The sequence below is a fragment of the Pan troglodytes genome, chromosome 7 (assembly GCF_028858775.2).
Source record: "Pan troglodytes isolate AG18354 chromosome 7, NHGRI_mPanTro3-v2.0_pri, whole genome shotgun sequence".
NCBI lineage: Eukaryota > Metazoa > Chordata > Mammalia > Primates > Hominidae > Pan > Pan troglodytes.
The window spans coordinates 38,411,205-38,437,486 of record NC_072405.2 but is presented as its reverse complement, the minus strand read 5'-3'; the positions used below and the strand labels follow the sequence as shown (position 1 = coordinate 38,437,486).

At 41.2% G+C, this 26,282-nt stretch overlaps 1 non-coding gene across 1 annotated transcript; it reads left to right on the top strand.

Moving 5' to 3' along the window:
* The first annotated feature begins 19,033 nt into the window (after window positions 1–19,033).
* On the top strand, window positions 19,034–19,141 carry LOC112204250 (U6 spliceosomal RNA). Its single transcript, XR_002937826.1, has one exon. It is a non-coding gene; the product is annotated as a U6 spliceosomal RNA (small nuclear RNA).
* The last annotated feature ends 7,141 nt before the right edge of the window (window positions 19,142–26,282 follow it).

Here is a 26,282-nt window from a genome sequence, read left to right as displayed (position 1 = left end):
CCCAAAGGGGAAAGTTCATGCAGAAGTTCTGTCTCCCTAAACAGTAATTTTATGTGGTAGTCATACCTTAGTCTTTTGGTAAATGTTTTCAAAAAGTAATTTACAAATGGTGTGGAAGCCTCTGCCAAAAAATAGCTTTTGAAAAAAATAATTAAATCTCCAAGCCTCCCAACCCATCAGAGATTGCATGGTTACACTTAGTTAAGCTTCATAACCTCAAAGCCCCAGTTTTATATCTTATGTGTTTAATGATTTTTGCCATTTAAAACTGCAGTTACTTTTCACCAACCAATAGGAACCAATTTAAAACAAACCCTTATTAAGACTATTGCATAATAGAACTATCCTCTTTTCATCAGTAAAACAGTAGAAATTTTAACTGATAGAAGAAACACAGCTTTACTTTATGTATATTCCACTAAATCCTTACCCCATTTCTCCTTAGTAGCAGGATATGGAGTAAAAGAGAATGTAGTTTGTTGCTTTTTTTTTTTTTTTTTTTTTTTTGAGACAGAGTCTCGTTCTGTCACCAGGCTGGAGTGCAGTGGCATGATCTCGGCTCACTGCAACCTCCTCCTCCTGGGTTCAAGCAATTCTCCTGCCTCAGCCTCCTGAGTAGTTGGGATTACAGGCTCCTGTCACCAAGCCCAGCTAAGTTTTTGTATTTTTAGTAGAGATGGGGTTTCACTGTGTTGGCCAGGCTGGTCTCGAACTCCTGACCTCAGGTGTTCCACCTGCCTCAGCCTCCCAAAGTGCTGGGATTACACACGTGAGCCACCGCACCCGGCTTACTCAGATTGTTTTTGAACATAGTACTGCAGATCATTGGGATTGTAAGAAAATAATGAGTTAATGTAAAGAGAGTTGACTGTTCTTCCTGTAGGTGATAGCTTTAAAAAAAAAGAGTTGACTTGGTGGCTTTTAGATTACTCTGGGGAGCCCTAGTGGTGTTATTAATGAGGTTCTTTAGAGGGTCCCTGGAGGGAAGGGAGGAAAAGAGGCAGAGTATAGGTTTCAAGCCCCACCTGAGTGTTCCTCTTTTATCTGTTGTGTATTTGTACTTCCTTGTCATTTAAGAACTTTTTTTTTTTTTGGTAGAGATGGTGTTTCACTATGTTGCTCAGGCTAGTTTCGAACTCCTGGCCTCAAACAGTCCTCCCACCATGGCCTCCCCAAGTGCTGGGATTACAGGCATGAACCACTACTCCCGGCCCTTTGTTGTTTATGGAAAAGGTTCACATGTATCACTTCCCCAAATGTAAAACTTAGAATAATAAGATAGTACAGTCTAAGGCAGGAGGATTGCTTAAGTCCAGGAGTTCGAGATGAGCCTGGGCAACATAGCAAGATTTCATCTCTACAGATTATTATTTTAATTAGCTGGGCATGGTGGTATGCACCTGTAGTCCTGGCTACTCCAGAGGCTAAGGTGGGAGGATTACTTGAGCTCGGGAGATTAAGGCTGCAGTGAGCTGTGATTTTGCCATTGCATTCCAGCCTGGGCAAGAGGGTGAGACCTTGTCTCTTAAAAAAATAAGGTGAGAGCATTGATTGAGAAGCAGTGGGATCCTGAAAAGTGGAATGGGGACATAAGAAAGGATCCTGATGAAGCCAGTGAAATGGAACCCCTAAATTCTGCGTAGTATTTCTTGCTGGTAGAAGCAGCCCTTCTACTTCTGTCTGAGAAGGTTAATCCTACTTTGCCTGAAGGATCTGTAATGGTCTCTTCAGAGGTGTTCCTTACCAGGCATCACTCATCTGCCTCAGGGTCTGCCCTTGCTACCTGCTTTGCTCCTAGATGTACAACTAGACTCCAGTTCCAGTAGGCACCAAAGAGTGAGGTACAAATTATGATCCATGAGGAGGTACCCTGCACACCAAAAGGACTCCATGATTTTCCCAGTCTATACAGACAGAAATCTGGGGAATATGTGTGGGAATGGATCTTAGAGTGTAGGATATGGTGGTAGGACTGTAAAGTTGAGTCAGGACAACTTTATTGATATTGGCCCACTCAGCAGAGATTCTGGATTCAATATTTGAGAGGTTAGAAAGGACTCTTAACAGTTTAGTTGGTTTGCTGAACATGGACTCGAAGATGGCCTACACTAAAGTCAAAATGCCAGAACTGCCTCAGTGTACTGTGGAGGAAGGGATTCAAAGGCTCAGGGAGATTGGAATGTTAGGGTGGATTTATCATATAAGCCCCACCCACCCACCCTGGAGGAGTCAAGAGAACACACTTTTCACCATGATGGTGAGAAATAGATTTTTGAGAAGGAGGCCCACAAATTTGGTTTCTCTTCTTTGTAGGTCAGAATGTACAGTGGGAACTGCTACCATCAAACTGGGACCCCTAGAGGCAGTGGGGTTAATTTGATCCCAGGGTAGCAGGGGCCAAATGGTGACAATCAGCAAAGATAGTGTGGCATGGTTATGCTGTAATGGGCAGCAGAGTCAAAGCAGCCATCAGAATTGTTGGACTCAGGCCAGGAACACTGGCACATGCCTGTAATCCCAGAACTTTGGGAGGCAGAGGCAGGAGTATTGCTTGAGGCCAGGAGTTTGAGACCAGCCTGGGCAATATAGTGAGACTCTATCTCTACAAAAAATTTTATAAAACAAAAATTAACAAGAATTGTCTGACTCAGAGACCTATGGCATTGGCTGGTTGATCATTGTGTACCTATGGAAGAAATAGATGGCAGTCTACTAAATTCTTATTTGATTTATGTAAGTGGAAGAGTTCTAGGCTGAGTAAACGGAAGTCTTTTTTTTTTTTTTTTTTTTTTTTGAGACCAAGTCTCACTCTGTCACCCAGGCTGGAGAGAGCAGGGGCATGATGTTGGCTCACTGCAACCTCTGCCTCCCAGGTTCAAGCAATTCTCCTGCCTCACCCTCCCAAGTAGCTGGGATTACAGGCGCCTGCCACCATGCCTGGCTAATTTTTGTATTTTTAGTAGAGACAGGGTTTCACCAAGTTGGCCAGGCTGGTCTCAAACTCCTGACCTCAGGTGATCCGCCCGCCTCAGCCTCCCAAAGTGCTGGGATTATAGGTGTGAGCCACCGTGCCCAGCCAACAGAAGTCTATCTTAAGTCACCACAAGTGAGTCATAGCCTCTGAATCATTTCCTAGACTTGAGCTAGTTTATAGGTCCAGAATCCCTTCAATGAAGGAGAGGCTGGGTTCCCCTTGAGGAAGAACCCTACCACATTGCCAGGTTTATATTGTTTATCTTTCCCCCAGTGTTCCCTCAATGGACCCATGGCTATTTACTGGGGTAACTATGCACTGGGGAAAGGAAAAATAATCAGATAGTTTAGGGATTACTGGACACTGAATTGATGCTAATTCCAGGAGGCTCAAAACATTACTGTGGTCCACCAGTCAGAGTAAGAGCTTATAGAGTTTTAGCTCAGATCAATTTCACAGTGAGTCCCATGGGTCCCTTGAATGATCCTGTGATTATTACACAGGAATGGAACCTGCGTTCTAGAATGCAGGATTAGAATAGACATACTCAGCAACTAGCAGAATCTCTACAATGGGTCCCTGACCTGTGGAATGAAGGCTGTTATGGTGGCATAGGCCAAGTGAAAGTCACTAGAACTACCTCTACCTACAAAAATGATAAACCAATAGTGGCTGTGATATGGACACTTGATTAAAGGGGCTGAGAGGACTTGTGGGGAATCCCAATTGGAAGAACATCCAAGTTAGAGATGAAGGCGACTAGGGAGAGTTGGAGTGAGGAAATGGGGTGAAATGGAGGGACACAGAAAGTGCCTGAGCTCTGTGCCTCAGAATATGATCTTATTTGGAAATAGAGTCTATGTTAGTCCATTTGTGTTGCTATAAAGGAATACCGGAGACCAGGTAATTTATAAAGAAAAGAGGTTTAATTGGCTCACAATTGTGCAGGCTGTACAGGAAGCATGGTGCCGGCATCTGCTCCTGGTGATGCCTTGGGAAGCTTCCCATCATGGTGGAAGGTGCAGGGAACAGGTGCATCACATGGTGAGAGTGGGAGCAAGAGAGAGCGAGGGAGGGAGGTCCCAGATTGATTGATTGATTTTTTTTGAGACAGAGTCTCGCTCTGTCACCCAGGCTGGACTGCAGTGGTGTGATCTTGGCTCACTGCCTCACCTCACCTCTGCCTCGTGGGTTCAAGTGATTCTCCTGCATCAGCCTCCTGAGTACCTGGGATTACAGGTGTGTGCCACCACACCTGGCTAATTTTTGTATTTTTTTAAAATAGAGGCAGGGTTTTACCATGTTGGCTGAACTCCTGGCCTCAAGTGATCCTCCTGCCTTGGCCTCCCAAAGTGCTGGGATTACAGGTGTGAGCTACCTCACCTGGCCAGGTCCCAGACTTTTAAACAACCAGATATTGTGTGAACTAACTGAGCAAGAACTCATTCATCACCAGGGGGATGGTGCTAAACCATTCATGAGGGAATCCTCCTGTATGCTCCAAACACCTCCCACCAGGCCCCACCTGCAACATTGGGAATCACATTCAATGTGGGATTTGGAGGGGACAAACATCCAAACCATAGCAGGGTTACTGCAGATGAAATTACGATGAGGTTATACTGGAGTAGAGTGAACACCAATGATTCATGTCATTATAAAATGAGGAAATTTGGACACACACACACAAACAGAAATAATCATGTAATGTCTGGAGTTCTGCCAAAAGCCAATATATGCCAAAGATTACCAGCAAACCACCAGAAGCTAAGAGTCAGGCCTGGAACAGATCCTTCCTCAGCACATACAGAGGGAGCATGGCCCTGCTACCACCTGGATCTCAGACTCACAGACTCCAGAACTGTGAGATAGTAAGTTCTACCTTTCTGGAGGGATTACAGAGATTAATGCCACCATCAAGGACTTGAAGGATATAGGGCTGGTGCTTCCTACCACATCCCCATTCAACTCGCCTATTTGGCCTGTGCCGAAAACGGATAGAGAGTAATAATAGATTGTCATAAACTTACCCAGATGGTGACTCCAATTGCAACTGCTGTTCCAGATGTAGTTTCATCACTTGGGTACATGAACATATCTGGTAGTTGAAACACAAGTGCTCTGGCAAATGCTTTTCCTCCATACCTGTTAGTACACACCACCAGAAGCAGCTTGCTTTCAGCTGGCAGGGCCAGCAATACACCTTCACTTTTCAGTCCTATGTCATAATTTAGTCTGCAAGGACCTTGGTTACCTTTCCCTTCCACAAGACTTCACACTGGTCCATGACATTTATTATATTAAGCTGATTGGATCTGATGAGCAAGGAGAGCAACTACCAAGAAGTAGCAACTATTGTAGATGTATTGGTAAGGCATTGGTAAGGTATGTTAGAGGGTGGGAAACAAATCTGACAAAGATTCAGGGGCTTTCTACCTCAGGGAAATTTCTAGGAGTCCAGTAGTATGGGACATGTTGAAATATCTTTTCTAAGGCCAAGGATAAATCGTTACATCTGGCTCCAGATGAAAAAAATGATGCAATACCTAGTGGATCTTGCGGGCAACATATTCCTTATGTGGTATGCAACTCTAGTCCATTTACTGACTGATCGCAAAGCTGCTAGTTTTAACAGGAGCCTAGAACAAAAGAAGGCTCTGTGATAGGTCCAGGTTATTGGGCAAGCTCAAGAGTCATTTTAATATTCATTTTTTTTTTCTTTTTTCAGACATAGTCTTGCTCTGTTGCCCAGGCTTTAGTGCAGTGGTGTGATCTTGGCTCACTGCAAACTCTGCCTCCTGGGTTCAAGTGATTCACCTGCCTCAGTCTCCAGGGTAGCTAGGATTACAGGTGCCCATCACCATGCCTGGCTAATTTTTGTATTTTTAGTAGAGACGGGGTTTCACCATGTTGGCCAGGCTGGTCATGAACGCCTGAGTTCAAGTGATCCGCCCGTCTGTGCCTCCCAAAGTGCTGGGATTACAGGCATGAGCCACCACGCCTGGCCAGCAACCTAATTTTTCCTTGATAATTAGGATGAATTACCTGTTAGAGTGGCCCCTTACTTTGTCCATTTGTTCAGTAGCATGAGGAGCCCAAACTGTCCAAAGACAGTCTCAGGTTTCCAATTCATCGTGACAGTGTTTCCTGGTGGAAGCATTCCTTCCTTGTGCACTGGAACTTCCAAATCTACTATATCAGCACCACTTGTACACCTTCTCAGAGGCTCTTAACTGCCTCCTCCTTTCACGTGGTTGGTGTCACACCCACACCAGGTCACCCCTCCACTTTGAGATTTGAATAAGACGCCACATTGCAAGGTGTGGGATATGGTTTCCTGTGTGGCTGCCGGGAGCCCAGATGGTGCAACTCAGTTGTTTAGGGAATTAGCTCAATGGAATGAGCAATGACCAATGGGAAATAAATTCATATCTTTTCAGGGATTACTGCAAGATGTGTTTTCTTTTTGCAACTCTTCTGGAGAAGTCCTTTGTGCAGAGTGAACCTGCCTGCAAAGCGACCTACTGTGTGTCTGTAGCTCATTGTGAAGCAGTGCCGCAATCCATTGCATGCCATTGCATCACATCTTTATTTGTATCACTTTTTTCCCTCACCCTGTGTCTTTGGACATGCTTCTGTCCAAGTGCCAGAAATATTTTTCTTTTTTTTTGCTTGAGTTCTGCTTTCTAGAGGACTTGTGTTAAGACAATTGGTTGTGAAAGTTGTACAGGATGGAATTTTGGAATTGGACTGTTCAAGGAATCAGAAGAACTTGAACATCGACATCTTCCTAAGTCTTTCTTTCTGGCATACCAGCCCCTTCCTTCTTGCTGAAAGAGATTAGCCTTCCTTGTCTAGAGACCATGTAACGGCCTCACCTGAAGCAGATGCCTTGTAAGATAGCATTTTTTCTTAAAACTGAGTCCTGCCACATCTCTGCCTCCAGGCCAATAACCAGAGTCAGATCTCAACCTTGACAGGGAAAGACAGTCCCTGCTTTGGGAGGAAATAAGCCACACAGCAAAAGAATGATAACCTCTTGGAATTATAGCACTTGCCTTGGGAGGAAATAGGTCACATACTAAAAAAATCATGGTACCATACAGCTAATATATACCAGCGAGAGTAGGGATAAACCATGTGGGAATTCATCTGGAAGTTGTTGGGCTGTGTGAGGGGTGAAATATGGTGGAAAGAGAAGTCCTTTATGTTCACCTGTGAATTGGGATTCAATGTTCTGTCAAAGACATGAGCTACTGGTTCTAATAATCTTCTGGGATGGTTTCTTGATGGATGATGATGGTTTCCTGATTGGATGTGATGATGCCTACTGTAAGTGAGGTAGAGATGCCAGACTTTCTATGGTATAGTATTGAGCACAGTATCTGAAGTCTCAAGGAAGTGGGATGTTAGAATTTACTTATGAGACTGAATAATCCAACATTTGACTCCACTCTGAGGGTTCAGAGCATCACCCTTTACCAAGGTAGTAAGGAAGGTACTGGTGAGAGAGTCATTAGCATTTTTAAGAGCTCAATGATAGTTGTCCTCTGTAGGCAAAGGTTAATAGTGGGAAATGCTGTCATGGAAATGGACTTCCCAAGATTAACAGAGACAGTGGGTTTCCGAAGTGGCAAATTGCATCTCTTCATTGTCAGAGCCAACCAAGGTGGATGGAATTCCATACAGGGCAGCAAGTCAAGAGTAGCCTGATTTACAAATGGATCTGCATGATATGCTGATACCACCTGGAAGGACAGTGAAGGGAAGTGCCCTGAGGGGGTGGAATTTTGAGCTATGCATCTGAAATAAGAGATGGCAAGACATATGTATCTACACTTTTCAAAATAGACAGTGGTTTCTGGTTTGAATGGGTGACCAGGGGCTTGGAAAAATGAGATTGAAAAATTGACGATAAAGCTGGGCACGCTGGCTCATGCCTGTAATCCCAGCACTTTGGGAGGCCGAGGTGGGCGAATCATCTGAGGTCAGGCATTAGAGACTAGCCTGGCCAACATGGTAAAACCCCATCTCTACTAAAAATACAAAAATTAGGCTGGGCGCAGTGGCTCACGCCTGTAATCTCAGCACTTTGGGAGGCCGAGGCAGGCAAATCACAAAGTCAGGAGATCGAGACCATCCTGGCTAACACAGTGAAACCCTGTCTCTATTAAAAATACAAAAAATTAGCCAGGCATGGTGGCACACACCTGTAGTCCCAGCTACTCGAGAGGCTGAGGCAGAAGAATCACTTGAACCCAGGAGGCAGAGGTTGCAGTGAGATGAGATCGTGCCACTGCACTCCAGCCTGGGTGACAGAATGAGACTCTGTCTCAAAAAAAAAAAAAAAAAAAAAAAGAAAAATTGATAAGGATATCTGGGGGAAATGTAGATGTATGGTCCTCTCTTAACAAAAATGAGATTTTTTTTTTGTCCAATATACATGCTTACAACTACCTGAGTAGTAGAATATCACAGAAATTCTGGCATCTTCACCTTGCTTACTATAGGCATCATCACATCCAAGCAGGAAGTCATCATCCCTCAGGAAACCATCCACTCAGAGTATTAGGATCAGTAAGTAGTTCATGTCCCCGACAGAACGTTGCATCTTAAGTCACTTCATAAGATGACATTTTCTGTGGCTATTATTCAGCCTCTTTTTTTCAGCAAGCCCTATTCCTGTTTCATTGGCTCATAAACAAAGTGGCTAAGGTGGTAGGGATGAAAGTTATCCATCGATTCAGCAAAAGGGTCTTCCATTCACCAAAACCGATCAGGTTACAACCGCTGCTGAGTGCCCTATCTCCCAACGGCAGAGGCCAACACTGAACCCTGAATACGGTTCAATTCCCTGGGGAAATCAGCCCGCCATCTGGTGGCATGTTGATTACATGAGACCACTTCTATCATGAAAGGGGCAATGATTTGTTGTCACTGGAGTAGACACTTACTCTGGGTTTGGATTGGCCCTTCCCACTCGAAAGGCTGTTGTTGAAACCATGATATGTAGATTTACAGAATGCCTAATTGTGTATCACAATGTTTCACATTGTTTCTAAGTAAATCATTTTCTAGTGGATGAAGTGCAGGATGGGAATAATGCCCACATAATTTATAGGAGTTCCTGTCTTCCCTGGATCCAGGAATAGTAAATCTTCATGATTTTGCTAGCTCTGTGATGCCTTCGGGAAGATGTCTTTTCATATTTTGCTCAGTTTTGTTAGTTTCCGTGTGTGATAGGATTGGTTCAAATCATCTTGCCCTCACAAACCTAAAAGTGGAATTCCCTTACTGTAGATATTTGAAGACAGCTCTATTTTTTATTCAAGTTAAAAACCCAAAACACTCTCAATCATTTCTTACTTTACCTAGCTTTTGGATCCTCCACCATCTGGTCATCTACCTAGGTTTGATCATGTTTTTTTTTGTTGTTGTTGTTTTTTGTTTTTTAAATCCCCAGCACAATCTTTCCTTATTAAAGGAGAAAAGACACATTTCTTCCTTACATTAAAATATTCAAAATTATGAGTATTTATCAAGTTAAATTATATTTAATTAAATTATATAGATAAATCATTCACACCTATATATAAGTTAAAATAATATGCATATTTCATAATTGAAAAAAGAAAAGCAATGCAAGTTCTTTGTAAAACATTCAGACAGTTTAGAAGCATATAAAGAGAAAAGAAAGAGTCTGTATCTGGCTAGGCATGGTGGCACATGCCTGTAATCTCAGCTACTCAGGGGGCTGAGGTAGGAGGATCACTTGAGCCCAGGAGTCTGAGGCTGCAATGAGCTATGACCGTGTCAGTCACGACAGAGCAAGACCCTGTCTCCAAAAAGAAAAAAGTCTATATCTGCCCAACTCCCCACGGCCCCCTTAGTTTCATCCTCTCAGTGTGGTCTCTCTACCTAGAAATAATCTCTGTTAACATTTTTTGGTTATTATTATAGAAATTATACACAATGTCCAGATTTTTTCCCAAAGAATAAATCTATTCTTTTCACAACTGCATAGTATTCCATCATATGGATATATTATAATTTAATCTGACCATTCCTTTATCAATATCAATATACATTTACCACATTTTCAATTTTTTTCCCTATTTTCAACAATGCAATAATGAACATCCGAACATATCTTTTGTACATGAGTTTATGTTGTAGCTGCTCCAAACACTGGAGTCAGAGACTTTATTATAGTTTAGATCTTTAATGTACATGTGTTTAGATTTATAAGATATATTTCTAGAATAAGATTTATGCTTAAATGTGGCACCCAGACTGTAATTAAGATATGGGTGTCAGAGAAGCTGCCATTTAAACTTGGCCTTTGATCTTCCTGCATGGGAGGATAAAGTGAGTCATTCCGAAGCGGATCTTCTTTGTTCTTTGTGGTTCATAAGTAAAGATAGGGTAAGCAGACATCTATTGCTCTTGGGGAAATGTACAACAAAGCCTTTTAAAAAGGGCTTGATGAAGGCTGCTTTTTAAAATATGCAGAGATGAAAGTTTGCTTAAGCAGAAGTAAATTTTCATGGAAACCCAGGTGGCTACTGGAAGAGTATGCAATATCTCTCACACATCTCTTTTGGACTTCCTCATAAATAGTACCTTTTGGATGGTTAGAGGCAGCTCTTAGGGGAGAGAAGGATGAGTGAAGACTGGGAATTCTGGGTTATTACCCGATTCTACATAGTCTTGGGGAAAAGTGGGTTCTGGGTTAGCTTGTGGCTATGTCTGGAACTGGAATTGTCCTGGATCCACAAGGGCACAATGAGTGTGTTGGGAAGAATGACTGCATATGTGGTTTTAACCTGGAGAGCTATTACCTGGGAAGTGAGGGAGGAGGACACCACTGTGGCCTGCATAGGAATATGGACGGAAAAGAACAGTGGAAAAGAATATACCAGACTGGGAAAGACCAGTATTCATAATGTGGCAACAACAATGGTAGCTGAAAGTTAGGTCTGCTGGTGATGGATTGGATCCTCTGGATTGCTCTCCAGAAGGCATTTCAGAAATATGTTCATCCACTCTGGACAACATCCTGGGATTCTTGAATAAGTGGGCAGAAGAAGAGAAGTCCCTTGAAAGAAATTATACCTCCAACTTATCCAAAGTATTGGGATTCTGCTTGGTTTAGTTAAGTAAAATAAGAGATGCAACAATGTTTGTATCTTGATTAAATAAATTATACTGGTTGTTCCAGCATAATTATATGAAGTTCAATGGATATATTACTTTCTTTTGGATAAACATTTCATGATTGCAGCCTTTTGGGAAGCTACATCTCTCTACTACTTCATATTGAGCTTATGAAAGTGACAAAAAAAATGCCACTCTATTTCACTAACTACTATTTCACTGAATTACTAACAGGAAGTCTCTTACCGTTCCTCATTTGTGCAACTGGTTAAAAAAACAAAGCAAAACAAAGAACACCAAGTTCAGGAATTATCAGTTACACACATTAATCTTCATCCCCTTACTTGTCCCTATCTTTTATGGAAGACAATAAAATATTTGTGTAGTAGATATCACTACTAATTCTTATACTTACAATAATCCTGGCACCTTAACCAATACGGATTCAGGATTCTCACTTTTTTGAAAATTATGGATAACTTTGAAGAGCAATGCCAGATTTTATCTTCTCAGATATACAATTGTTCACGGTGTCTCCCAGTCAAAAGTTGTTAGAAAGCAACCAGTCATGGCCCAAAGAATACCCCAAATTTCGAATTGCGTTTCCCAGAATCATTGGTTGTCACTTTCCTTTTCTCTAAGTACATTTTCTCTTTCATCACTAGAGGGCAATAATGCTCCACTATACAAGTCAGAAATCTCATCGTGGACAGTAAAATCTCCTAATATTTAGTAGGTTGCTTATGCTGTTGTAAACCTGCTAGATAGATTATTTATTTCCTCCCAGATTGTCACCAGACCATAAAAGATTGCCCCTAGAACCCTTCCCCTTTTTACACAAGTATATTTCCCCTTTTTACACAAGATGTCTCTGACATACTATTAGAATCAATGTAGTCTGCTGTAACTGGTCTCACATTTTCAATCATATAGGACTTAACTCTTTTCCATACAGCAAAATATTTCCAGATTCTGATGACTTCTCATCTCTTCTGCTATTGTCACTCAGTTTCAAGCCACTATCATTTGTTGTCTTAGTGGGGTCTACCCTGACAACTTGCATCAGTTAGGATAGGTCGGGTTATGCTGCAGTAACAAACAAGACCAAAATCTCATTAGCTTAATCAATATGTAGCTCACACCAAGTGTCTAACGCAGGTTGGCAGGGACTTTGGCTCATGATGTTATTCAGGAATTCTGGCCAAGTGAAGCTTCCTATGGCATGCAGCAGTGGGAGAGGCATGTGGAGAATCACACGCTATACTTAAAGCTTCTGTCCAGAAATCACACACATCATTTCTGCTCACATTCCATTGGCCAAAACAAGTCCTATAGCTGTACTTAACTTTAATATGATAGGGAAGTACAATCCTAGTATAAGCCTGGAGATCAAAAACCATATGTATTTGGTGAACAGCAGTAAGGAAACCAAACCACTCTAATGATAATTTCACTTCCCCATTTCTGCCCTAGGACTTTGGATTTCCCTTATTCTGTTCTATTTTCTCCTATAACCCTTATCTTCTGACTTACTATATAATTTACTTTATTATTACTTTTCCTACCCCCTCTTTCTAGAATATAAATTCCACAAGGACAGGGATTTTTGTCTATCTTGTTCTATACTATGTCCATATTGTTCAGAACAGTGCCTGTCTCATACTAGGTATTCAACACATATTGAATGAATGAGTAACCAATTGATCATACATCAATTTTCTTTGCCTTATACAACAGCCCACCCTATATGTGGAATGATGACACAAATTAGAGAAATTGACACTGTGCTTTTTCAAAACCATGATATTTAGGCTGGGCATGGTGGCTCACAACTGTAATCCCAGCACTTTGGGAGGTTGAGGTGGGCGGATCATTTAAGGTCAGGAGTTCGAGACCAGCCTGGCCAACATGGTTGAAACCCTGTCTCTACTAAAAATACAAAAATTAGCCGGACGTGATGGTGGGCGCCTGTAATCCCAGCTACTCAGGAGGCTGAGGCAGGAGAATTGCTTGAACCTGGAAGGCAGAGGTTGCAATGAGCCGAGATCACGCCACTGCACTCCAGCTTGGGCAACAGAGTGAGACTCTATTTCAATAAAAAAAACAAAAACAAAAACAAAAACCCAAACCATGATATTTAGGAAAGTCTTTGCAAGTAGGATGTCTTACTGGGAGAATGAAGTCTTCTGAATTTGGGACCTCATAAAGCATCATGACAACAAGCAGATTGGGAATATTGTTTACTGTACTGTCTTTACTGTTGGATGCATAAGCATCATGGTAAACATAATGGTAAGTCAATTATTTTCTTTTCTTATTTAATTAATTACTTATTACTTATCACCTTTCACTTGATGATTTCTGGAAGCTGGTGTTGGAATGGCAGTGTCGTCCACCACATCCATGGCCACCATGTCCGGCTAAATTTTTTATTTTTAGTAGAGACAGAGTTTCACCATGTTGGCCAGGCTGGTCTTGAGCTCCTGACCTCAAGTGATTCGCCCACCTCAACCTCCTAATTAATAAGTAATTAATTAAATTAAATCAATTAGCTAATTAATTAATAAATAAGTTATTGCATTAATAATCAATTAATTAAATTGGTCTTGTTCTGTCACCCAGGCTGGAGTGCAGTGGTGGGTTCATAGCTTGCTGTAGCCCTGAACTTTTGGGCTCAAGCGATCCTCCCACCTCAGCCTCCAGAGTAGTTGGGACTACAGGTGTGTGCTACCACACCCAGCTAATATTTTTTTCATTTTTGGTAGAGATGGGTCCCACTATGTTGCCCAGGCTGGCCTCAAACTCCTGGCCTCAAGAGATCCTCTTGCCTCGGTCTCCTAAAGTGCTGGGATTAGAGGCATGAACCACTGTGCCTGGCCAATTATTTTAAATATATGCTGTTTCGGTCCCTGCAGAGGCAGATGGAAGCTTAAAAGCTGTCAGCAGTCAAGCATCAAAAAGTGGAGTCAGATTCCTCATTGCGTATACATTCTTATTATTAGTTCAGTACTGCCTAACTTGATATTTTAAATAACTCACAATTATTAGTTAGTTATTGGACTTCATGGAAATGAAAGGATCTGTTGTCATTTTCTGTAGGGAAAATGCCCGTGTGGCGGAGCAACAGGCAAGGATGCTTCTCAGATGACTTCCATCATTAAGTGTCTGTGATTCTGGGACATTGCCATTCCAACACCAGCTTCCAGAAGTCATCAAGTGAAAGGTGATTAAGAAATTGTTTTATCTCATTATTTCCCTTTCTTGCCTTACCCTGTAAGCCTGGTCATAAGAAAGAAGAAGAGGCTGGGCGCAGTGGCTCACACCTGTAATCTCAGCACTTTGGGAAGCCAAGGCAGGCAGATCATTTAAGGTCAGGAGTTCAAGATCAGCCTGGCCAACATAATGAAACCCATCTCTACTAAAAATACAAAAGTTAGCTGGGCGTGCTGGCACACACCTGTAATGCCAGCTACTCAGGAGGTTGAGACAAGGAGAATCACTTGAATCTGGGAGGTGAAGGTTGCAGTGAGCTGAGATCACAACACTGCACTCCAACCTGGACGACAGAGTGAGGCTGTGTTTCAAAAAAAAAAAACAAAACAAAAAACAAGAAGAATAGTCAAAGAATGGAGAGGTTTGATGGTTATTTTGATTTCAACGAAGTTATGGAAACCTCTTTTTCTTTTTTTTTTTCTTTGTTTTGAGATGGAGTCTTGCTCTGTCATCCAGACTGGAGTGCAGGGGTGCAATCTTGGCTCACTGCAACCTTGGCCTCCCAGGTTCAAGCAATTCTCCTGCCTCAGCCTCCTGAGTAGCTGGGATTACAGGCACCTGCCACCATGCTTGGCTAATTTTTGTATTTTTGGGGTTTCACCATGTTGGCCAGGCTGGTCTTGAACTCTTGACCTCATGATCCACCCACCTCGGCCTCCCAAAGTTCTGGGATTACATAGGCGTGAGCCACCACGCCTGGACGGAAACCTCTTTTTCTTAGGGAAAAAGAAAGTGAGGGGTGTATGTGTTTTCAAATTAAGACCAGGGTCCACTGGAATAAGTGCTAAGATATTAAATGGCCAGATTTCTTCAAATTAATGGACACCTTCCTTTACTAACTACTTATCTTCAGCAAGTGCAGATTGCATCAGAAATGCCCATTGACTAAAATTTTGAATCCCAAGAGAAGAAGCTCTTTAAAAATAGAATATCTCTTTTGCTTTTACTTAAAAGACTGTATGAGCATCATGAAAAGTATAAATTTCAATCTTCGTTTGTATAAGTAGATTTTGTTAGTGTTTTGAAAAAAATTATGTAAATTTCCTATCCTAAACTAGCTTTGGCCCATCTGATAGTCCCCTTTCTCCGTTTCCCCAGGTTACTATGTCCCTTACATATATTTGTGGCCTCAGGGGCAAGGTCCACAGCCAGGGGACCTTCTCTTCTGTCTCTACCACCTTCTATTCCTGTTTCCTTCTCTCTTCTTCCTGCCCTGGGTCACACTTTTTCTTCTCCTCTCATACTATGGTAGGTCAGGCTCTCAGGCAATTTAGATGGGTAGGACTGATAGCATAGCACAGGAGATGGAGAAAGGGAGAGGAGGCGGGGGTGGGCGGCTCACGCCTGCAATCCCAGCACTTTGGGAGGCTGAGGCAGGTGGATCACCCGAGGTCAGGAGTTGGAGACCAGCCCGGCCAACATGGTGAAACCCCATCTCTACGAAAAATACAAAAATTAGCCAGGCATGGTGGCGGGAGCCTGTAGTCCCAGCTGCTCGGGAGGCTGAGACAGCAGAATCGCTGGAACCCCGGAGGAGGAGGTTGCAGTGAGCCAAGATGGTGCCACTGCACTCCAGCCTAGGTGACAGAGAGAGACTCCATCTCAAAAAAAAAAAAAAAAAAAAAAAAAAGAGATTGAGAGAGAGAAAGGGAGAGGGAGGATGGAATAGTAAACTCTCCTGGCCACGCCCCTTTCTTCCCCACTAACAACCGCTGTTAGTGACTGGCTCCAGCAGTGAATGTGGTATCATCAATCCCTCAGTCTATTCTCATGGGTCCTAACTTGCCCTATTCCCATGCTTTCCTCCTCTGGGTTGATGATTTACTCTCAAAACTGCATTTGTGGGAGAGAATAAGAAGAAATAATAAGGAAACAGCAGAGGGTATCGAGACAGACGGTATCACCAGTACCCACAACCATGCCCTAGGCTAGGCAAGCCTGGTTCCCTGGTCTAGTTTGGTCAGAAGGTCAGATGTCCAACATCAATGACTTACTGTTTTCAAGCCTTAGGTCAGGGGTTTTGTTCCCTCCTGATATGAGGAAGAGAAAGAGGTGGACTTATAGCTGGTAGACAGCAGATGATGAAGCGGTGCATAACCCATAGCTAATCTTGGCTCTTTTTTTTTTTTTTTTTTTTAATGAGACGGTGTCTCGCTCTGTCGCCCAGGCTGCAGTGCAGTGGCGCAACCTCGGCTCACTGCAAGCTCCGCCTCCCGGGTTGACGCCGTTCTCCTGCCTCAGCCTCCCGAGTAGCTGGGGCTACAGGCACCCACCACCACGACCGGCTAATTTTTTGTATTTTTAGTAGAGACAGGGTTTCACCATGTTAGCCAGGATGGTCTTAATCTCCTGACCCCGTGATCCGCCCGCCATGGCCTCCCGAAGTGCTGGGATTACAGGCGTGAGCCACCGCGCCTGGCCTAGCTAATCGTAGCTCTTTAAAAACATATCTGCTTACTCTTGGGAGTAAGTTTCAGATGAGACTTTCATTTCTCGGGTATGCTGTAGGGGAAACAGGGTTGAGAATCTCTGTCCTACTTTACACTATATCCACCTCCCTTAAGTACATTCTTATTCAATTTCCTCCCCAGCTCAGTTGCTGGGATGTTTTCTTGAACTAGTGACATCAGTTACGATGGAAATTTTGAAAGGGTGGAACAAGGGTGGGTCTTCTGGACTCCAAGTGCTCTCTTCTGTGTGTCAGGCATCTGCAGAGACCAAAACAGGAAATTCAGCCTCAGTGCTCAATTATATATTTTCTTGTGAATAATTATTAATTTTAAAATTTATTACAAAATACATCAAATATGAGAAGAGCATGGAGAATAGTACATCAAATATCCTGCTATCTTATAGCTATTTCAGATCCCTATTTTTTTTTTTTTTGAGACAGAGTTTTTGCAACCTCCACCTCCTGAGCTCAAGCAATTCTCGTGTCTCAGCCTCTTGAATAGCTGGGATTGCAGGCAAGCCACCACTCCAGCTAATTTTTGTATTTTTAGTAGAGACGGAGTTTCACCATGTTGTCCAGGCTGGTCTCAAACTCCTGACCTCAAGTGATTGACCTGCCTTGGCCTCCCAAAGTGCTGGGATTTTGATATCCTTCACATGGACACTTAGTATAGGAAGCCATCTTTAATAACTTCCTTTCTGTGTTCTGCTCTTCCTCCTGTGCTTATCTTAAAACAGAGCCTTACAGGGTCATAATTTGGAGGAAGCACAGGTATGAGCCATTGTGCGCAGCCACATCAGATCCCTATTCTTGTTTTATTTATTTTTTGAGACGGAGTCTTGCTCTTGTCACCCAGGCTGGAGTGCAGTGGTGTGCTCTTGGCTCACTGCAACCTCTGCCTCCCGGGTTCAAGTGATTCTCCTGCCTGAGACTCCCAAGTAGCTGGGATTACAGGCGTGTGCCACCATGCCCAGCTAAGTTTTGCATTTTTAGTAGAGACGGGTTTCATAATGTTGGCCAGGCTGGTCTCGAACTCCTGACCTCAAGAGACCTGCTCGCCTTGGCCTCCGAAAGTGCTGGGATTACAGATGTGAGCCACCGTGCCCAGCCATATCAGATCCCTATTTTTGAAGAATCTAAGTCACTAGGTATAGTTACAGGCACTGTGTATCACTCCCCAAACTCATTAGTCTCTTTCTTTTCCCAGAGGTAACCACTATTCTAATTTTGGAGTTCATCATTCCCATGAATATTAAAAAAGTTTAATTACAGACAAATGCACGATTATGTGAAGAATAGTTTGAATATATTACAACTTTACATAAGTTTGTAAAGTTATGTTCATTCCTCTGGGTCATTCCTTTCAACTGCTTCATAATATTTCTCTATGGCTTTAACCCAATTATTGTATTTATTCTCTTACTGTTGGATAGTATTTAAAAAAATAAATAGATCTATGTTGAGATTATTTCAAAAATAGTGCATATTAACTGCCAGGCACTGTTCTAAACACTTGACAAGTACCGATTGATTTAATTCTCATAATAGGACTATGAGGAACTCAATATTATTTCTCCATTTTACAGATGGGAAACTGAGGCACAGAAGGAAGTTAAGTCACAGAGAGAGGTTATTTGCTCAAGGTCACAACGTTAGTAACTTGTGGGCCTACTTCCTAGAATTGAAATTTATGGATCACAGGCTATAGGCACTTTCCACCTTACTAGATATTGCACTCTACCAAGCAGTTGTGTAGATAGGAACTCTTGGAGAACAGAGCCAGAAGAAGCCCAGAACCGTGAGGAATAGTGGATTAGGAAACCATTCCCAGGATGTAAAACTAGGCCCTAAACTAGGAACATTCTCTGCCTCCAGAATAGGGTGTCTGGTATGGCCTGAATTATGTCTCCCCTCAAATTCATATGTTAAAGCTCTGTCCTTCAGTGTGACTATGCTTGGAGACAGTGCCTATGAGGAGGTAATAAGATTAGATGAGGTCATAAGAATGGGGCCCCAATCCAATAGGGCTGGTGTCCTTATAAGAAGAGGAAGAGACACCAGAGCTTTACAGCTGTCTGCAAACCAGAAGGAGCACCCTCACCAGGAATCAAGTTGGCTGGCACTGTGATCTTGGACTTCCCAGCCTCTAGAACTCTGAGAAATAAATTTCTATTGTTGTGATTGCTTTGGCAGCACATATACTAAAAATTGGAATGATACAGAGAAGATTAGCGTGGTGGCTGTGCAAGGATGGCATGCACATTTTTGAAGATATATATGTGTATATACACATATGTGTATATGTGTATATATACATATATGTATATGCATATATACACATATGCATACACACATATGTATATACACACATGTGTATATACATATATGTGTATATGTGCATATGTGTGTATATATACATGTATGTACATATGTGCACGTGTATATATATGTGTATATATACATATATGTATATATGTGTATATATACATATATGTATATATGTGTATATATACATATACATATATGTATATGTGTATATATACATATGTGTATATGTGTATATGTGTATATATACATATGTGTATATGTGTATATGTGTATATATACATATATGTATATGTGTATATATACATATATGTGTATGTGTGTATATATACATATGTGTATGTGTGTATATATACATATATGTGTATATGTGTATGTGTATATATACATATATGTGTATATGTGCATGTGTGTATATATACATATATGTGTGTATATACATATATGTGTATATGTGCATGTGTGTATATATACATATGTGTGTATATACATATATGTGTATATATACATATGTGTGTATATACATATATGTGTATATGTGTATGTGTGTATATATACATATATGTGTGTATGTGTGTATATATACATGTGTATATGTGTATGTGTGTATATATACATATATGTGTATATGTGTATATATACACATATACGTATATGTGTATATGTGTATATATACACATATACGTATATGTGTATATGTGTATATATACATATACGTATATGTGTATATGTGTATGTGTATATATACATATATGTGTATATGTGTATATATACATATATGTGTATATGTGTATATACACATATGTGTATATGTGTATATACACATATATGTGTATATGTGTATATACACATATATGTGTATATGTGTATATACACATATATGTGTATATGTGTATATACACATATATGTGTATATGTGTATATACACATATATGTGTATATGTGTATATACACATCCATGTATATACATATATATACACACATCCATATATATATATATGGAGTCTTGCTCTGTTTCCCAGGCTGGAGTGCAGTGGCACAATCTTGGCTCACTACAACCTCCATCTCCTGGGTTCAAGTGATCCTCCTGCCTCAGCCTCCTAAGTAGCTGGGACCACAGACATGTGCCACCACACCTGGCTAATTTTTTTTTGTATTTTTGGTAGAGATGGGGTTTCACCATATTGCCCAGGCTGGTCTTGAACTCTTGAGCTCAAGTGACCTGATTGCCTTGGCCTCCCAAGGTGCTGAGATTACAAGCGTGAGCCACTGCGCCTGGCCAACATTCCATATTTTAAAATGGACTCTGGGGACTCGAGAGAAAGGGTGGGAGGGAGCCGAGGGATAAAAGACTACACATTGGGTGCAGTGTACACTGCCTGAGTGATGGGTGCACCAAAATCTCAGAAATCACCACTAAAGAACTTTTCCATGCAACCAAACACCACCTGTTTCCCAAAAACTATTGAAAAATAAAAAAGAAGCTAGATGACAGACATAATGTGTTAACTATACTATTCTCTGTATTTTTGTGTAAATTCAAACTTTTTTATAATAAAAATTAAAGGCTGCTTAAAAATATTATATTGCTGAAGCCATCCCTTCTGTGTATTTTGTTATAGCAGTCCAAGTGGGTTAATCCAGGGTCTTAATCAAATTTGGCTATGGGTTGATGGTTACTATATGCCTTCCATTATTCCTTTTTGTTTTTGGAGGGGGGTGTCTATTGTGACTGTCCTATATCTGCCTCACCATTGTATGCTGGGTGCGTATGTGAGCAGATAACTTGTCTTTTTAGTACATGGGTCTCTGGATCCAGAGAAGTTGGACTTGAGAAGCATCATCTACATTTGAACCTTGCAGATCATGTTGTCTTGGACGTTGTCCCTGATGACATGATTGAGTGAGACTTCGGAGTCCTGACTGGGGATGAATGCCCCTTGCATGCGGGAGGGGTATCAATCATTGAGGTGGAGGGAAGACTGTGATAGAGATTGTTTTATATATGTGTGCATGTATATATATTATATATATGTATTTATTATTATTATTTTTTTGCCAAGTGTGGCTCTATCGCCCAGGCTGGGTGCCCAGGCTCTGTCGTCCAGGCCCAGTGGCACGATCTCAGTTCACTGCAACCTCTGCCTCCAAGGCTCAAGCCATCCTCCCACCTCAGCCTCCTGAGTAGCTGGGACTACAGGTGCGTGCCACCACACCTGGCTAATTTTTGTATCTTTTGTAGAGATGGGGTTTTGCCATGTTGTCTAGGCTGATCTCGAACTCCTGTGCTCAAGCCATCTAACTGCTTGGGCCTCCCAAAGTGTTGGAATTACAGGAGTGAGCCACTGTGCCTGGCTGAGAGTGTTATATATTAAAGGCCTCCAGTGAATTTCTCTTTTTAGTATCCAAACCCTTGCAGTCTTCCTGTCTTGATGCTGGAGTTGGCTATATGACTTTTTTTTTTTTTTTTTTTGAGATGGAGTTTCACTCTGTTGCACAGGCTGGAGTGCTATGGTGTGATCTTGGCTCACTGCAACCTCCACCTCCTGGGTTCAAGTGATTCTCCTGCCTGAGCCTCCCAGGTAGCTGGGATTACAGGCGCTTGCCACCAGGTCTGGCTAATTTTTGTATTTTTAGCAGAGACGGGGTTTCACCATGTTGGCCAGGCTGGTCTCGAACTACTGACCTCAAGCCATCTGCTTGCCTCGGCCTCCCAAAGTGTTGGGATTACAGGCGTGAGCCACCGTGCCCAGCCATGTGACTTTCTCTGGCTTACAGGGCATAAGCAAATAAGAGGCTAGCAGAGACTTGATAAGCACTTTGCATTGGGGATTCCCTTGTGGACATTTATGTTGCCATGTGAAAAAGGCCAGTTTAGCCGCCTTAAGGATATAAAATCAAATAGACAGAGGTCTAGCCATCCCAGCTGAGCCCAGTCCCTGCCAACAAATGTAGCCACATCAGGACATGCAGGTAAGGTCAACAGAATAACTGCCCAGCCATCATCCTACAGATTCAGGAGAAATAATAAATTGTTATGTCTTTAAGCCACTAAGTTTCAGCCTAGCTTGTAACATAGCAATATATAGCATATACGAAGTTTAGCTCCCCATTGTCATTTTTATTTTTTTCAATTATGATCAATGACATCTATGCATTTTTTCCTAAGCAGAACTTTAGCGGCATCTTATACATTTTGATGCATACTATTTTCTAATTTCCATTATACTTTTTTTTTGACTTAAGAGTTACTCAGACAGGGCGTGGTGGCTCCCACCTGTAATCTCAGCACTTTGAGAGGCCGAGGCGGGTGGATCACCTGAGGTCAGGAGTTCAAGACCAGACTGGCCTACATGGTGAAACCCCATCTCTACTAAAAATACAAAATTTAGCCTGGTGTGGTGGCGTGCACCTGTAGTCCCAGCTACTCGGGAGGCTGAGGCACAAGAATTGCTTGAACCTGGGTGGCAGAGGCTGCAGTGAGCCGAGATTGCACCACTGCGTTCCAGCATGGGCAACAGAGTGAGAACTCTGTCTCAATTAAAAAGTAAATTAAAAAATAAGAGTTATTTAGAAGCGTATTTTAACATTTCTTTATATAATTTTTTTGTTACTTTTTTGTTATTGGTTTCCAGTTTATTTGAATCTTGTTAGGATTGGCTTGTTAAAACTTTTTGAGATTTACTTTGAGACCAAATACATGTTCAAATACTCTAAAGTATTCTGTTTATGTTTTAATAGCACATGTACTTGCTGATTTTTGTCTGTGGTATATATATACACACACACACACTTTATATATTTTATATATGTTAATAAATAAATTGGGGAGGGGGGATAGCATTAGGAGATATACCTAATGTAAATGACGAGTTAATGGGTGCAGCACACCAACATGGCACATGTATACATATGTAACAAACCTGCATGTTGTGCACATGTATCCTAGAACTTAAAGTATAATAAAAAAATATAAAAAAAAAGAAAAAAAGGAAAATCAGAGAAAAAAATAAATTAGCTTGATACGGTATATATATGTGTTTGTGTATATAGACTATCTATATCTATATATCTATTATATTTATGTATTACAATCATTATTCTATAACTATTATAGTATATTATATAATCTGATATATAATATATTATATATATATATATATGTGTGTTTTCTTTTTCCGTCGCCCAGGGTGGAGTGCAGTGGCACAATGTCGGCTCACTGCGAACTCTGCCTCCCCGGTTGAAGCAATTCTCCTGCCTCAGCCTCCCAAGTAGAGTAGCTGGGATTACAGGCGCCTGCCACCATGCCTGGCCAATTTTTGTATTTTTAGTAGAGACGGGGTTTCACCACATTGGCCAGGCTGGTCTCGAACTCCTGACCTCAATTGATCTGCCCACCTTGGCCTCCCAAAGTGCTGGGATTACAGGCATCAGCCACCGTGCCCGACCTCTGTTTACTTTTTTTTTTTGTCCATTTGCTTTATTAACTATTGAGGTACTTTTGTTAAAATTTCCCAGTTTCACAATGGGTTTAAAAACTTTCCTTGTAATTTTACCCATGTTTACTTCATATTCTGATACTGTTATTAGTTGAGTACATGTTCAGAATTGTTATATGTTTTTGATGGTGTATCTTTCATCTACTTTTTCATAATAATTCTTTTGGACTTAAAGTCTTATTTAAAATATTAACATAGCTCTATCAGTAGTTTTGATGATATTTACTTGTAATATATTTTTACATCTTTAGTTGTAACTTTTCTGTATTCCACTGTGTCTCTAGTAAGCAGCTTATGCCTGCATTTTAATTTTTTAATTAAAACCTTTTTTTTGAAATGGAGTCTCGCTTTGTCACCTAGGCTGGAGTGCAGTGGCGTGATTTCAGCTCACTGCAACCTACGTCTCCTGGACTCAAGCGATTTTTGTGCCTTAGCCTTCCAAGTAGTTGGGATTACAGGTTTGCGCCACCACACCTGGCTAATTTTTGTATTTTTAATAGAGACGGTGTTTCACCATGTTGGCCAGGATTGTCTCGAACTCCTGACCTCAGGTGATCTCCCTGCCTCGGCCTCCCAAAGTGCTGGGATTACAGGCGTGAACCACCATACCCAGCCATACATGCATTCTGAAAGGCTGATGCTCTATTAATAATGAATTTTATCCATTTGCATTTATTGCAATTATTTACATGTTTAGATTTCTTCCTGTCCTCTTTTGTGCTTTCTATTTACTATGCTTTTTCTTTGCTCCTTTTTTGTCTTGCTTTAAGTGTGATTTTTTAAATTCACATTTTTCTTTTTAACTAACGACATCATGCATTCAATTTCTATTTCTTACATTTAACTTGCGTCTTGATTTAAGACAGGCTGAAATTGATCAGCATCACCAGCCTCCTCTAGAACTAGAAAATAATCTTTATTCTTGAAACAGTCCCAATAATAGGTTATTCATAGCTAATATTCTAGTTTCACAATGTTTTGTTTCCTCCACAAATTTGTTACTTTTTATTGTTTTATATGAGCAATGCTTATTTAGATTTACCCACATTTGACACATTTGCATCTTATTCCTTTCCTATGGGCTCCCTCCCTCCCTCCCTCTCTCTCTGTTCCCTCCCATTTTAGAGACAGGATCTCTCTCTGTGGCCCAAATTGGAGTGCAGTGGCGTGATCATGGTTCACTATAGCCCGGAATTCCTGGGCTGAAGCGGTCCTTTCATCTCAGCCTCCTGAGTAGCTGGGACTACAGGTGCATGCTGCCATGCCAGGGTAATTTTTAAATATTTCTGTAGAGACAGGGTCTTGCTGTGTTGCCCAGGCTGGTCTGGAACTCCTGGCCTCAAGCAATCCTCCTGCCCTAGCTTCCCAAGGTGCTGGGATTATAGGCGTGAGCCACTGCACTCAGCCCTCTTTTCCTTCTTCCTAAATTATGTCTTTTAGGATTCCTCTCAGCCAAAGTTTGACAGAGGTCAACTCTCTTATTCTTTGTTTGCTTTGAAATGTCTTTAGTTTGCCTTCATTCTTTAGTGATAGTTTATCTCCTTTATCTGCAGAGAATCCTAGATGATAATTATAATTTTACACTTTGAAGATATTGTGTTTTTGGTTTCTGTTGTTGTTAAGTCTGCTGTTTGTCATTCCTTTGTAGGTAATCTACTTTTTTTTTTGGTGTTTAAAATTTTCTTGTTGTCTTGGTGTTTTGCTGTTTATTATAATGTGACAAGGTATAGATTTATTTCTGTATTTCCCACTTGGTACTTTTTGTATTATACTTCCTGAATCTGAGGATTCATGTCTTTCATTAATTCTAGAAAATTCTCAGCCATTTGTTCTTTGAATATTACCTCTCTCACATCTCTTTGTTACTGCTGGAATTCCAATTAGATATATATTTATTTTCTCATTCTCTCTTCTGTGTCTCTTAAACTCTCTTGAACCCTTTCCGTGTTTTCTTTCTTTTGCATTCTGGGCAATTTCCTGAGCCCTATCATAGTCTACTCTTCTCTTTTCAGTTGTGTCTAAGCTGATGCCAAATTTGACTAACGGGTTTTCTGTTTCAGTGATTCCATTTTTCATTTCAGAAGTTTTTTTTTCCTTTCTATACTGTCTTCTATGTTTACTTTTCTCCTTTATGTTTTTAATTGTTTTATCATCTTCATTTGATTATTCAGGAACCTGAAGCTCTGAGAGTCTAATGAACTTTATTACATGCTTGTTATTTCTGCTGGCTCTTGCTCATGATGGATTATTAAGTACTGAGTTGTGTGATTGTATGTTATGAGTTCATCTTCAGCAGGGCTCTATTTGTAAGAATGGTGGTGAGTGTGTCCCTCCTGTGTGGTTTTCTTCTGCCAGGTGCTCCAGTGATGTAGCCATCCTAGGATCTATTTATGTGTTAATTTTTTGGCTTGGGGGTTCCTGGGTCCTCACATGGCATTGACCCATAATTGACTTTCCGATGAGGAAACTAATTTTTTTTCTTTTTTTTTCTTTTTCTATTCAGAGTCTAGGTAGGCCAGAAGAGACAACTTCTACATCATTTCGTTATGCTGGTAGAGAGATATTTTTCTAGTCCACTCTTCCTGTGCTGTATGTGGAGTCA